General features: G+C 34.5%; 2 protein-coding genes across 10 annotated transcripts in view; one reads left to right on the forward strand and one right to left on the reverse strand.

Annotated features, from left to right (window-relative positions):
• Positions 1 to 15656, reverse strand: part of Kirrel1 (kirre like nephrin family adhesion molecule 1) — a 1148154-nt gene that overhangs the window by 528678 nt on the left and 603820 nt on the right. The gene's annotated exons all lie outside the window — the stretch shown is intronic.
• Lrba (LPS responsive beige-like anchor protein) overlaps positions 1 to 15656 on the forward strand; it is a 552647-nt gene that overhangs the window by 293384 nt on the left and 243607 nt on the right. The gene's annotated exons all lie outside the window — the stretch shown is intronic.

Below are 15656 nucleotides of genomic sequence, written 5' to 3' on the forward strand. Positions count from 1 at the left end.
ACAGCTAAGTTATATAAATACTGTCTAGATATGACTCTAAAATTATGTGTTCTTTCAGGTTCCTTCCTTTGAATTTAGCAAATTTATTCAAATGTCTAATCAGTATCTCCACTTGGATATATTTGTTTGGGAAGCACAAGCTGCTTTAAAAAAACGGATTCACATAGAACTTTGTTTCTCACTTTAATATTAAAAGCTTTTGGTAAGAGAGTTTTCTCCATCTCCACTATAATAATAAAATGGAAATAAGCTATCACGAATGGAGTGTGTGTGTGTGTGTGTGTGTGTGTGTGAATGAGAGAGAGAGAGAGAGATAGAGAGAGAGAGAGAGAGAGAGAGAGAGAGAGAGAGAGAGAGATGATGGGAGAGACTAGCTCTCTCTTGTCCCCAAATGAAGTTTCCAGTACCAAGATTGGGTTACATCCAGTTTATTGTTGGCTAAAGTTATCTTATGGAAATTACCAAACAACCCAGGCTGTCACCAAAACTGTAATTTGCTTTCTACAAACTGATAGCAGGACCCCATTGCTGAGGTCAATAGTCAACAGTCACACAACTTATTGAACATGAAGAGGTCTAGTTGGTACCTACGTAGAATCTTCATCCCATCATAATAATAACTTTTAACCTATTTTCTCATTTTCAATGTTTCTTGCCTTAAATTTACTTATTTTGTGTCCTTACAAATGTCTGCAAATGTTGGGTTCATTCCAAGGATGCTGAAACTGAAGGCTCAGGCAGTGTAATGGACTTTGAGGTGGAAGGGAAAGCTTGAGGTAGTGAGACAGTCTTGGTATAGACTTAACTTTAAGTAGTGAGAAACGTCTATAAGATTTTCCTTCTTCAAGTAAGATTTCAGCAAGGAGGCCTGAAGAGAATCTTAGTTCAGACATGGGATAGAAATCTGGGAGGATAGAGACAATACACATAGAGTATGACTGGCCAGGCTCCAGGAACTCTTAATGCAGCTTTCCCCAAAGCTTGGAAAGAATTGGTTGTACATCAAGTGTGGTGCAGGGGAAGCTTTCTTCTCTGAAGTCTGCCAGGTAAAAGCCTTTGGTGAGGCCAAGAAAAGAAAGGAAGAAAGGAAAGGAGGGAGGGAGGGAGGGAAGAAACCATATGTTTTTTACCAGGAGCCAGACGCCTCAGATACTTTTTCATGATCTGGCACCTTCCATATTGCAAATTATTCTTTGGCCACTTCTTGCTTTATATTTTCCAGGAATGCTGGAAAGAATAAGCTGTAGCCTGCTCTCAGTTGTTTATTTGCTTGGCTTTTGCTTGTGTTATTCCCTAAAAGACTGTGTTTCTTTTTTTATTCTCCTGGAAAATATCTGCCAATACTATGTGCCAATTTATTGGTGAAAAAGCTCATCTCTTGCTTTAAATTATGCCCTACCTCTATGTTCATGGGGCACATTTTGCATGTAAATGTCTCTTGCTGCACTTACTTGTCTCATTGGATGATGAGGTAATTTAGAACAATGATTCTTCACTACAAAAATGAAAATAAAAACAAAACTTGAATTTCACATGCCTGGTACAGATTATTGTGTTATTATTGATAAACAATTAAATATTTTGGTAAGTGAATGAGTGCAATATAAGTATTAGTTTTACATTTCTACTCTTTAAATGGTTAGCCTGGTGTTTTGTATTCATCTCATTTTATGTAGGACTAACTAAACATCTAATTTCAATTCTTAGGACTCTGTACACTGATAAAAAGCTCTGTGAAAATATTGGATGCTCTCTTCTTTGTGTATCAGTTCTAATTCAACCCCATCCCAATTATCTTTCTCAAAAATCTGCTCTCCAACACTTTTCCTAATCCCTTTCACCAAAAGTTACCACACCTTTTGTTGTTTTGGATTTTTATACACTACTAGATAGTTAGTTTTCTCATAGTCTTTGATTTTATGTCAAATAATGATATTCTAATTTAGTTACTATGTATCTTAGTTAGGTTTCTGTTGCTGCACAGTAAACCATGATACCAAATGACTTGGGGAGGAACTCAGATCACATTCCATCACCTAGGGAAATCAGGGCAGTAATTCAAAGCAGGAACAAGTGCCAGCAAGCTGATGCTGAGGCTATGAAGGAGTGTTGCTTACTGGCTTGCTCCCCATGACTTGCTCTACTGACTGTTTTATAAGACCCTGGGACCACCAGCCCAGGAGTGGTACCACCCTCTGTGGGATGGGCCCTCCCCGTCAATCATTAATCAAGACTTCCTACAGACCAGTCTTTTAGAAACATTTTCTCAATCCTGGTTCCCTCTTCTCAGATGACCTTGGCAGTAACTTTGATAGAGACAACTTTATGACAATGTTGTGTCAAGTTGACATAAAGTACACTAGGTTATAAGGTCTTGTGATTAGAGGCTGCATTGTCTTCAAGTTTGTGTATCTACTATCATCTCAATCAGGATTCTCCAAATAGCAGTGATACTCAGAAAATAGTCTGTAAATGAATAAACCATTCAGGATTGATAATTGAGAACCGGGGGGGGGGGGGGGACAAAGTGAAATGCAGTGTCTGTGTGTGGGGGTTGTCACATGGACAGGACATGGACATCACACACAATTGCTTCAAAATATAAATAATTGTTGCAAAGTAGAAAGAACCAGAATGTTTCCCGGAGATGACAGCAAGTATTCAGAGAACTAGCTTCCAGCAGGCTTCAGAACTTGGAAGTGAAACTTAATAAGCCTATTTTCCCCTGTGGGTAGGAGCACATAGTTTTTGCTAATGCCTTAATTTATCTAGGTTATAAAGTACAGGATATATATTATTTCTTCTTTGCTAGTTTAAATTGGTTATTTGATTTCTATACTTTTCTGAGAGTTTTGGATTAAACAAAGGAAGTAATAGCTTATGCTAGGTGTTTCTAAATACAAAGCTTTATTTATCTAAAAATAAAATACCTTATTGTAAAAATGAAGTTTCTTTACTTTTTTTTGTGTTTATACTTTATCAACTATCCTAAGAACAGCAACAACTTTGGGGCTTTAACTTGAGCGGAAGGAATATTTTAAATGCCAAGATATTCATCCTTGGATGTGAGATTGCTTCTTTTATGTTTTTAAAGCATCTAGTTCTTCTATGTTGCGGTAGAAATATTCAGGAAGTAATAGCAGCTTCTTACTGAGTATTCATCTTGATTTTTTTTCCTCTGTTCAAAGTTACAGAGTCTCCTTTTTCTTCTAAGTGTAACGATCATGCTTTCAATATTGAGTTATGCTAATTCTAGTAAAGTTATGTATGTTATAATCATTGTTATATGTGCTGATAGTTTTTCAAAGAATAGAGATTCAGCTTAGTCTCATTCAAATCTGCCATTTTACAAAAGAGAAGTTTAAATGCATGCCAATATAATAAATTGCCAAAATGAGTATATTGGTGAGCCTAACATGAATATCTTAGTCAAAACAGTTCTAAAACCATTTGAGTAATGGGGTGTCTTAGATGGAAGGTCACCCTCCATTTATTATTAGCTAGATTACTTTAATTTCTGAGTTTCAGTTTTTTCACCTGAAAAATATGAATTATACTTCTAATTTGTAAGGCTGTTTTTAGGATTAAATGAGGTAATCAGGGAAATACCGATAATCTGCCTACAACATCATGGTTATGTTAATTTCAGTTTTTCACCTGAAAAATATGAATTATACTTCTAATTTGTAAGGCTGTTTTTAGGATTAAATGAGGTAATCAGGGAAATACCGATAATCTGCCTACAACATCATGGTTATGTTAATTTCTTTCCTTATTGTCATGGGGGAAAAAAGTTATAAAATCAGCTTAAGAAAGGAAAACATAGCTGGGTGTGGCTGTACAAACCTTTAATCTTAGCACTTAGGAGGCAAAGGCAGGCAGATCTCTGAGTTTGAGGACAGTCTGGTCTACAGAGTGAGTTTCAGGACAGCCAGGGCTACACAGAGAAACCCTGACTCAACAAAACAAAACACAGAAACAAACAAAATAATAAATAAATAAATAAATGAAATGAAATAGAAAACAAAGAGAGAAGGAAGACTTGTCTCTCAAAGAATATGAGGGGGCTGGTCATATTCCATCAACAGTCCAGAATTAGAGATGAAACATCTTTCTTATTTAGCCTGGGACCACAGCCTATGGAATAGTGCTTCTCACATTAAGGTAATGTGCATGAATTCTAATTGGTATTAATAATAAAAATATCAGAGATAGCTTTGGGGTTAAAACTGAAGATCAGAGAAGCAAAGCCACCAACCACTACAGAGTTCTTACCTCTACCAATACTCAGACCAAAGGGCTGAGCCTGTCCTCAGAAGGTAGCCACCAAATCTCAGACTACTCCCAAATGCACTGCTCCTCAGACTCACTGAGCTCCTGTCTCCTCCTGCATTATATTCCTCTCTAGTGCTTGGATTAAAAGTGTGGGATCCCAAGGGCTGGGATCATTGTGCAAGCTCCATTTCTCTTTTAGACTGGATCAATTTTGTGTAGCTCGGGGTGGCCTTGAACTCACAGAGATCCTTTTACTTCTGTCTCCCAAGTGCTGGGATTAAAGTTGTGTACCACTACTGCTTGGCATCTATGGCTGTCTAGTGTGGCTAGCTTTGTACTCTGATGTTCAGGCAAGCTTTATTTGTCAGATCATAAACAAAATATCACCATAGGGTAGGTCCTCAGTTAAATCTTTTTGAAAACCCATAATAGAGATACCTAGAGATATATTTCCATGACTGTAAATCTAGTTGAGTTGAAAAATAAAGATTAACTATTAAAATAGTTAATTTTTAGATACATAATATAAAGAGCAAAACTCTGTCTCTGTAAGATTATTTCTACAACACATTGTTCAGCTTGATGATGCTCTTTCATGTTCTCCTATTCATCTAGTGATTTTGTATTTTGGAAACTGAAGAAAATTTTCATATTCACTCTAGGCAATTTTAGTACAAATTTTAACTCATAATACCACTACATAAAGGAAATTGGACTATTGGTTAAACTGATATATCAATTGATAGGAAAACAAAACTTACCCTGCTTCAAAACCCAACTGTATTGGTTAATTATCATCAGTAGGAGTAACTTGAGACCAGCATAAATTTGGATTTTCAGTGACTTTGTGCCTATTAAAGCCTTCAATGAAAATTATATATTGGTGAAAGAAATTGATGAGAACTCCATAAGAATGGAAAGATACCCCCTCTTCAAGTATTAATGTTGTTAAAATGTCTCTATACTACCTGATATGTTCTATGTAGTCAATATTTTACCTGTCAAAATACCAATAATGTTTCTCATAAAAGTAGGAGAAACAACCACAAAATCTTGAATGGTCAAAGCCAACAGAACAAAACAAGAGGCACTAACTACCTAGCTTAACAAAGTTGTAATGTTCAAAACATCAAGGTATAGACATTTAAAAAGACATATAGAGCAATGGAACAGTATAGAAATCCTAGAAGAAAGCCAGCTCGTCTACAAGCAGCTGATAGTTTTGGATTAAGATGCTATTTTTGGATTTCTTTTGCTGTAGTGCAGCAAAAAATAAACATGAAGAGGAAAAGTTTTATTCCACTTATACTTCTATATCATAGTTCATCATAGAGAGAGAGTCAAGACAGGAACTTAAACAGGCCAGGAACCTGGAGGCTGGAGCCTGTTGCAGAGGCCATGGAGGAGTGCTGCTTACTGGCTTACTTTCCATGGCTTGCTGAGTCTGCTTTCTTATAGCACCCAAGACCTAAGGGTGGCCCTACCCCCAAAGGCCTGGGCTAATTTTGAAAATTCTCTAAAGGCTTACCTACAGCCTGATCTTATGGAAACCTTTTTCTCAGTTGACTCTTTCTCCTCAGACAACTCTAGTTGTGTCAAGTTGACATAAAACTAGCCAGTGCAGGTGTTAAGAACATACACTGGACAAAGAATAGTTTCTTTAATAAGTGGTGCTTGGAAAATAAATTATATTAAGAAGAGTGAAGTTATTCTCCTATTTCTCACCTGTTGAAAAAATCAACTCTAAGTGAACTAAAACCTTAAATGTAAGAACTGAGAATACTAGGAGAAGAATCAGGGGAAATGTTGCAGGATATTGGAACTGACAAGATAATTTTGAATAACACACCTGCCTCCCCACCAAAGTACAGCAAGGAAATATAAAGTAAGACAAATGGGAACAATCATTACCATGAAGTCTGGAAAATGGGACAAAATAGTTGTAAACATTTGACAAGTGGTTAACATTTAGAATATATATGAACTCCAAAAACATATTTGCTAAAACATTCAGTTAAATAATAGGCAATAGTTATAGACCCCTCTCCCAATGGATACTTTGGGAAGGCCATCAACTACTGAGAGTGATAGCAGTCCTGTAATCTCAGTACACTAGAGGTGGAGTAAGGATGGGCACAAATTTGAGAGTATCTTGGCTCTATAGATAGTATGAAGTTATCATGGGTATATAATTTGACTATGTCTCTATTCCCGTTTAAAACAAAAAAAAAAAAAAAAAAAAAAAAAAAACAAAAAAAACTGGAGCACAAATGGAAAAAAAAATAATAAGTAGCTGAAGTGTGTATGAAATGATGTCCAACATCAGTAATCATCAGGAAATATAAAACCAAACCATAATATAAGAGCATTTCACCCTGTTAAGTATAGTAATTATCAAAAAATAAAGATAATTTCTGCTGAGAGGATACAGAGAAAAGGAATCCTTGGATCTGGTTGGCTAGGAAGTAAATTAGCATAGTAATTATGGGAATAAAATATCAAGAATTTAAAATAAAGCTACTATATGATGTAGGAATTATACTCCTGATTATTGATCTAAATGAAATCAGTGTATCAAAGATAACCTACATGTGTTTATAATACACAAGATGGAACTGGAGATTATTATTTTAAGTGAAGTAAACTGAGCATAGAAGACCAAGTATCTCATCTCAATCAATTTATATCTAAAATGGTTAATCTCATGTAATCTAAGGTATACCTTTAGGTACCAAAATTTGAGAGTTTTTACCATAGAGAAATGATAGGTATTTGGCCATCTATCATTTTTGACCTGGCTTAAATGTTATATATTATTATTTATCTGTATTGAAATGTCATGTAGTATCCCTGTAATATGTGCAGTTTTGTGTTTTTATGTAATAATATATACCATAGATATAATTAATTACATATACAGGTATGCATCACTGCACTACAGTGATATTTTTCCATAAAGGCAACATTTTGTGATTTCATTATTTGTGAATATCACAAAGAGTAGTTAGACAAACTAAGATGGCTCTGATATTTCTATACTATATAATCTCATGAGGCTGCCATTGTGCTGTATCACTGATGGAATTGTCCTTTTGTAGCATAGTATTGTGTTTGGTGAGGGCTACCATGGGTATATTCTTGCAGACATTCTCATGAACCTAGTCCAAACCTCTTATGATCTTTTATCCAAATCTGTCCTAAATCTTGAAAATAAACCTAACCCAGTCATTTTTCTCCTCCTCCCACATTATTTAATTTACAAGGGCCAAGTGGGATTGTACAGTTGTACAGATTAGTGTTACACTGGAGTAGTGACTTCCAGTCTTACCTGGACCTCACAACTTTTTAGTCGTATCTCAACTTTTTTGCATGAGGAGAATAACATTGAATGTTGTGAAAAGAGACGAGTAAAAGGGTAAAGGTGCTATGTAACTGGAATGAACTCAGGTTAAACAGATGTGCTTGGGGTATAATGATATTTTAGCACATTTAAACAAGATACAGTGTGTTCAATGAAATACCATTCAGTAATTAAAAAGAATATGAAGACTGGGATTGGAATGATGCACATGACTAGCACATGTGAGGTCTTGGAAATAATCCCTAGAACAAAAAGGAAGGATGTAGGCAGAGAGAAAAAATTGAAGGAGGGAGGAGAGTAAGAAGGAAGATGACAAGAGAGAATGAAGATGGAGACAGGGAATGGAAGCGTGAGCAATACATTTTATAGTATGGATGAAGCTAAAGAGCAATCCAAGAAAAAAGAATCCAGTTCCCAAATCCTGTATAACATGTGACTCCATTCCTATGAAATGTCCAGTGGCTAAGAGGAAGGGGGGACTGGAGAGAAGTTGGTAATGGACAGTGAATTCTATTGGAGAAAGTGATGTGTTGTGAAAATTATTATAAAACAAGACCATGGTTATAATTATATAAACTGTAAATATGTTAAAAATCATTGCATTGAACGTTTTAAATAGGTGGATTTTATGGTATACAGATTATATATCCTAAAGCTGCTCAAAATAGAAAAAGAGAAAGGCTTCCCTTTGTTCCTGGACATGAGAACAGCCCTTCAGAGACTTGAGCCAAAACACCTTGTTTACTTGCTTTTCTTAGCCCTGTTCTGTTTGAGGTCTGTGTCCCTGCTCTTTCTAAAAGTCTATTCTTTGGAAATTTTATACTGTGTACAATGTGTTTGATTATATCCACACTCCTTTTCCTACTCCATCTTCTCCTACTGTCCTTATTCCTCTCCAACTTTGTGTCCTTTGCAGGGAATAGACACTTTCTATCTGTTCCTTTTTTGATCCTTTCTCCTGCAATTTGAAACAAAATGGAATTTCCCAGATTTCATCCTGACTTTTCCCCTATCCTTTCAGCACATTTTTCTCTAGGAGCTAGTGTAATATTTAGTTCATAATGAACATAAAATCAGTTTTTTTTTTTAGATGAATGTCTGTCTAAAGTCACTGACTCCAATACTCATCAACTTAATTTTTAATCTGGTGAATAGATCTCTTTCAACACTCAGAGTTTTGATTCTTTCCTGTTTCAAGTACTTGTCTGAGTGTTATTAGTTGTCCAGGACAGGATTATTCTCCCCACCCACATCTGTTTATTAGTCATTTCATGTAAATAGAATTTTTTTCTGTTTTCATTTTCCTTTTGGACAACCCTTTTCTTTATTCTTATTATCTCCCTCCAGTTTCCTACCCTTAAGAGGTTTTATATATTCAGCTTCAGATGGGTCTCTTAAACCTTGACCTCTAGGCTCTGTCCCCATTGTCAGAACTCAGTCCTCCTCATATTGCTGCCCTATAAATTGTAAAGCTAATAAGTTCATCTCCTGACTTGAGAGCTCGTTACAGTTTCTGTTGAATCCAAGTTATGCCGACAAATTCCTTAGTAAACATCCCAACGCCTTTAAAGAACTACTCTGTAATCCACTGTCATATTCAGTTTTTGCCCTCTTGAAGCTTCCTTGCTATGGTCTTGCCCAGGTTTCTTCAGTTGAAAGTGCCCTTTATCTACATGTCTTCACATGTGCCATTTCTTTGGTTTCTAATGCCTTTTCTATTTTTGTCCAGCAGACTCTTCTTTATTATTTAAGTTCTGTTTAAAAGTCATCTATTCAACCTTTAGTCATTTATTTATTGTCTGCTTTTTAACAGTTATTATGCTTGGTAATGAGATAGATACAAACTGTTCTCCTCACTGAACTTACAGAACAGGTCATCATTATAGTGGTAATGAAACTCTCAGTCTTCTCAGGCAGGGTTAATTAGTACTTTGATCATAGCTACAATCGTAGCCAACAAGATTTTGTAGAGGAAATGCCATGTTGTGAAAGCCCCATTTTTTTTTTAGAAGTCAGTTGCCTCTTGTTCATTCCAATGGGTAAGATGATTTCTTCCCTTCAAAATGATGAAATTAGTATTTTATCATAATAGGTCATGGAGTCTCAATGATAATGAGTCTTTCTCAGAGTTACCTAAAGCAATAAATATGTCTACTTAATGCACTGTTATACTTAGTTACCTTTCAGTAATTTTTGATGACATCATTTGAGTTTATTTACCATTTGTTAGATATTTAATTGATAATATAATTATCTCTTGTTTTTGCTTTGCTAAGATTTATTTTCTGACACAAATACTAAGTGAATAAGGAAGTGATCAGCAGGTTTATAGCAATCAGGAAGAGCTGGGATCATTTCTTGAGTAATTTGACTTGACTGCATTATTTTGTCTAAAGTAATAATTATAATTAAAGATCAATTTCTAAAAGGCTTTAAAAAGTTAAATACACATATTCTGAAATTCAGTACTGTATCACTTATGATTTTATATAATTCAATGTAATATACATTACTCTGATATCTCAAGATCATGTAAAAATTTCCATATCAGACCTCAATAAAAGCAAGAATTTTTCTTTAGAAAAATCTTCCGCTGGGATTCACAGTTGGAGGCTTTGGTGTTAGCTGTGTTCCTAGTTCATTTTATTAAGCCTACACAGTGCATAGATAACTTTGCTTGACTCATAGTTGATACTTAACAAGCAGAAGTTTTCAGTAATGTTTTCTTATCTGCATGAAGGCACCGTAGATTTCAGTTTGTGAGGATGCATTCACTCACATTGTATGATACTCTATTCTACCTGCACATTATTTCACTGAGATTTATACACAAACTTAAACCCTTACAGAACATGGGCACTTCCATCTTCTAGTTGACAGTGTACTGAAAATGTTTACTGCTTTCAAGAGATTATCATTTATTCAAGGTGTACCTAATGTCTATCATGAATTTTTTAAAATCTAAAAATATGAAAATTGAACCTTTCCAGATACAGGAATTTTAAAATACTTGGGTATATATTTTGAAGAAAAAAATATGATGTGCTAAAATTCTCCAGGATGTAGAGCTCTGCTCTGGTTGGAAAAATTTATTACTGACTTCTGTTAAGGCCATCAAGATTTATCAGGTATTGTCACAGCAAAGTGGGTAAGATGGGAAATGGAAAAGTTTTCTTAAAGTATTGCCTTGTGACAGTTTTTCTTTTTAAAAACTATCTTTCTTTTATTGACATAGATTGAAGTTACTTTATAATGACCCTTCAAACCAGTAGATAACAATCACATATGTCCAACTCATTGGACGATAGATGTTAATTAATCTCCATTACACTATTTGGGGTATATTTATATCCCTATGCTGATTTCAGTAATTATTGTTGTCTGAAACTATTTTACTCTAGTAAAACAACATCCAGGAAGTAATCTGTATTAATAATTCATCATGAGTTTAATGAGTTCATTCAGACAAATATAAATGTTTCTTATACATGGTTAACTTTTAGAAAATGTTTTCCTCACTTTGATTAAAGACTTCTTTCTGATCTGAGTATTCTTTGCTATAGCAAGCAACTGCCCCTGTGCTCTGTCCTGTATTGCTGGCTTTGGACATGACAGAGAGAATGAGAGGACTCTGAGCACTGAATGTGAAGGGGCAAGGTAGCCTGCCCTGAGGACACTTGGGTTGTGTGCCACACAGTAACACAGAAGGGGCATCGCATTTTTCCACAGCACACTGCCTACACAAATTTTGCTCTGAACAGTCCCTCAGGGATTGTGCTGCTCCCTTCTCTGCTCAATCACACATCATTTTATGCATTTTATATATTTTCACATTTGTATTTTCTATGGAGACAGAATTGTTCATGGAAACATCTTAATAAGTTTTTTGGTTCAAACACTGTCTCAAGGTGAATATTTAAAAATTATTACTAGAAAATATTTTCATCTCGTGTTAGATTATCTACCATCCATTTACTATATGTTAATAACCTGGTTATCTTCCTATACTTTATTTAATGAGAACTAGACTTTAAAGCTCATTAATTTGCATATGGAAAATAGTAATCAGATTCCTTCATGTTACACTGTACAGTTAGTGAATGAATATAAATTCTGCCTTACTGGTTTTTGGTTTTAATACTTCATTTTTAGTTGACTCAAGTTTGTTCATTCTAATGTGTGTATTACCTGATGAAATCACTGTTAACAGTGCATAGTTCATTTTTTGATGCTCTAGTATATTTACTTCTCAGATTTCAGAAGACTTCTCATTTTTGTTACTATAATAGTGTCCGTTTCATATCTTCAAATTGAAAATACAATGTTATGTTCTTTTATTTGTCCTGTATAAAAGGTGTTGTGTGTAGTATCACATGTATGTACATAAGAAAAAGAAAACTACAAAATTTATAGATAAATGAATTGAGCTCAGAAAAATCATTCTGAGTGAGGTAAACCATACCAGAAACACAAATATCAAATGTTTTCTTTTATTTCTGGATCTCGGCTTTGAATCTTCTGATATGTGTGTTCCTTTTAGAATACCCATAGAAGTCAGGAAATTAGTAAGGGCCCCTTTGGTCAGTATTTCAAGGGAAAGGAGATAAACATAATGGTATATAAGGGAGTAATGGAACAGGAAATGGTAAATGGAAAGAAAGTAGATTAAGGGAACAGGGAATACAGGGTGGGGTGGAGGTTAACTACTACATTTTTGAGAGCCAACTACCTTTTTTTTTTTTTTGAGACGGTAACTGACTAGTCATCGGGGCTAGACCTGCTGGTTAGTGAGCCCCAGCTATCTGACTCTGTATCCTTTACACTGGTAAGCAAGCATATATTACTACTCCTAGCTTTTTATATGGGTGATAGAGAATAAACTCAGGTCCTCATGCTTTCAGGACAAGTATTTCATTGATTGAGACAACTCCCTAGCCTTGCTAGAGGGGTTGTAAAAAAGGAATGTAATTGGTTGCTTTAGAAAAGCCCATTATATCTACATGGTAGTTTTAACATCAGGCTTTGAAATTTGTCAAAGACGGAAAAACCAAAAAATAAGCAAACAATGAATTTCAGGGCTACCAATAACACTTTAAAGACAGTCTCTATAGTGAAAGAGTTTTAGTACTTAGAGATTGTGTTCCACAAGTGTTTGGGTGTATTTGCACATAAATATGTGTATGTACATGAGTGGGGGGCCAAAAAACCATAATGGATATCTTCCTCTATTGTTCTCTACCTTGTCGTTTGAGGGAGGATTTCCCACTTAATCTGGAGTTCTCTCTCTTGGCTAAACTGGCTGTCCAGAGATCCTACTTCCTTTTCCTGTCTCTATCTCCCAGATCTGGTATAACACACAGCATGTTTGGAGCTATGATATTGTAGCAAGTAGTTTTCTCTGCCTGCCGCTGGTCTTGTCCTACCGAGCCAGCCCCAAATAACACTCCGAGATGCTGTATTTGATATAATGCTGTTGGCCAGGACTAGTTTCTTATCAGCTAGCTCTGTCTTAATTATTAACCCATTTCTATTAATCTAAGTACTTTCACGTGGTCTTATCTTACCGGACATCTCCCATCATGATATTTTTGTGGATTCAAGGGATTCCAACTTGAGTTCTTATGTTTGTACAATAGTCATTTTATTCACTAAGCCATCTCCTTAGACTCTACATGCAATATCTTTCTCCAGGTCCATTGTATCTTCTGAAGGAAGTATTAAATATTTTTAGGTCTTACCAAACACAGGTTTACACCATCAGTTTGAGTGTCTTTGGAATCTTACTGAAAACAGGACTATGTCCATTGTTACTAAATGATTATAATATGCTAGTAATTCCTGACATCTTGAAAAAAAAATGTGAGCAAGATTATGTCTTTTCCTTCATAGGATTAGATAATGCCATTTTTCATCGATGAAACTAGTAGCTAGCTATTTAATTAGTACATTCCTCCAGGGCTTAGTACTACATTACGTGGAGCATTGCTTTATATGGAGACTCTGGGAAATGATGTTTTGAAATTATTGGTTTCCTTTGATGACTCCCCCTTTTATTAAACATAGATTCTTTTGTCATACAATACAATGTGAATATAGTTTCTCTTCCCTCTATTCAGCCCAGGTCCTTTCCCATTTGGATCTACTCTCTTTCTGTCTCTCATTAGAAAAGAACAAACTTCTAAGAGATAATAAAACATCATAAAACATAATTTATAATATAGAAACAAAAGTTTGGTCATTTTAAAAATATTTTTATGTTTGTATTCTGAAATGATACTAGCTCTGTCTTCAAGTTTACTTAACCGGATGGTGTGGAAAAGATGCACTTTAACTTATACCAGGTCCAGTAGTTTCCAAATGTAGTAATGCTAATGTGCACAGCTTCTTGTATGGATTACATCTGAGTATTTTTAAAGTTTTGGTAAAACATTCATATTTAAAGACAAACAGTTATGTATTTAACCAGTTAAACTTTCTTCATAAACTTTTTCCTATGTGATTTAATTTTCAGTTGCTAGTATATTGGTGATTATATTTTTGTCAGCCCAAAGTCACCAATTTGGCCTTTTTAAAAATTAATTTTATAGGCTATAGTTAGCTATTTTCTTTTTGCTTTTTTTTTAGTAATAATATGTCTGTTCTTTGAGTTATAGAACATTTGTGAATAATTTTATAGTTTTCATGAATTTCCTACTACATAATAAAAATTACTCTGCAAGTACTTTATAAACATTGGATTTGATTTCACAATGTGCATTGTAGTGAAATCTATTGTTGCCTAATTTAGTAATAACTTTATCATATCAAGTTAATATCTCTTAATTTTAATTGCTATCAAGAAGAATGGCATCACCTAATTTGACAGAAAGTATAGAAAGATGGATTAATGACAAATTAATAATTTACTACCTTTGCATAAAACTGAAGCATAGGGTATTAGAAGGATTGATGGCACAAAACGTTAACAAATTTTAGCAGCTTTCATTAGCTTTCCACCATCATATGTTTGTGGTACTGACTGAAACAGGCTTTATAGCAAATCTCAGTCTAGGGAACTAATTACTTGTGCCGATTGCTGCACTGATGAATAGACCCTCATTGTATCATTCCCCTGAAGACAAGGAACAGCCTGTGATTCACGACTGCATCCTGGCTGATATTTGATAATAATTTTAACAGATAAATGTAGGAAGGCAGAATGATGAAGTGCCTATCCCAGCTCCATGACTATCAAAGCCATGCACATAACCATCTGTGTACTGCCTCTTTCCTTCTCAACGAAAGGGAATTTTGTTTCAGTAGCTGAATTCAAACAACTCTTGTCTTTTACATGTGTGTTTAGTTTTTAATGTATCTTAATTTTATTTTGAAATAATATTATTCTGTTAGTTTTTATTTAAAGTTTAGGTACCAAAGCAATGAATTAAAGAAAGAATAAATGAGTTTTAGTTTTCTTTTTTGAGCACTACAATGCTGACACATTTTTATATTTCATTTTGGTATCATTGTTCCCTTGTCAAGTATGACCAAATTCAACAAAGGAAGTATTTGATGGTCTTATTGTACCTTTTTTATTCTCTGAAAAGGTTATTGGATTCCTACTACTTTTAAAATATTTTTTTTATGTAATGTACTGTTTGTTGTCTATGCTTTTAAGCTTAATTTTTAGCCAACAAAAATACTTGTTACATATCTATTTTTATAGATGGCATCTTTAAAACATCATAACAGGGTTGACTTTATTTGGGTATTTTGGGATAGTCAGCTGGTAAAGAGTATTAATTCGTCAAAGCTGACAGGTACAGTTTTATTAGCTCATGAAATACAAGTAAGATTTTATTTTTTATTAGTCATTCCTGAAGAAATTTTAATTATGTTTTTATTTCATTTTTGAAGCTTACAGGTTTCATACTGTACATATTTAGTGAATAAATATGTTCTCCAGAGATTTTTTTCTGTATGTAACTGAAATAAACCACTATATTAGTATTTTTCTTTTAAAATATTTTCCAGCATGTTA

The sequence above is a fragment of the Phodopus roborovskii genome, unplaced genomic scaffold (assembly GCF_943737965.1).
Source record: "Phodopus roborovskii unplaced genomic scaffold, PHOROB, whole genome shotgun sequence".
Classification (NCBI taxonomy): domain Eukaryota; kingdom Metazoa; phylum Chordata; class Mammalia; order Rodentia; family Cricetidae; genus Phodopus; species Phodopus roborovskii.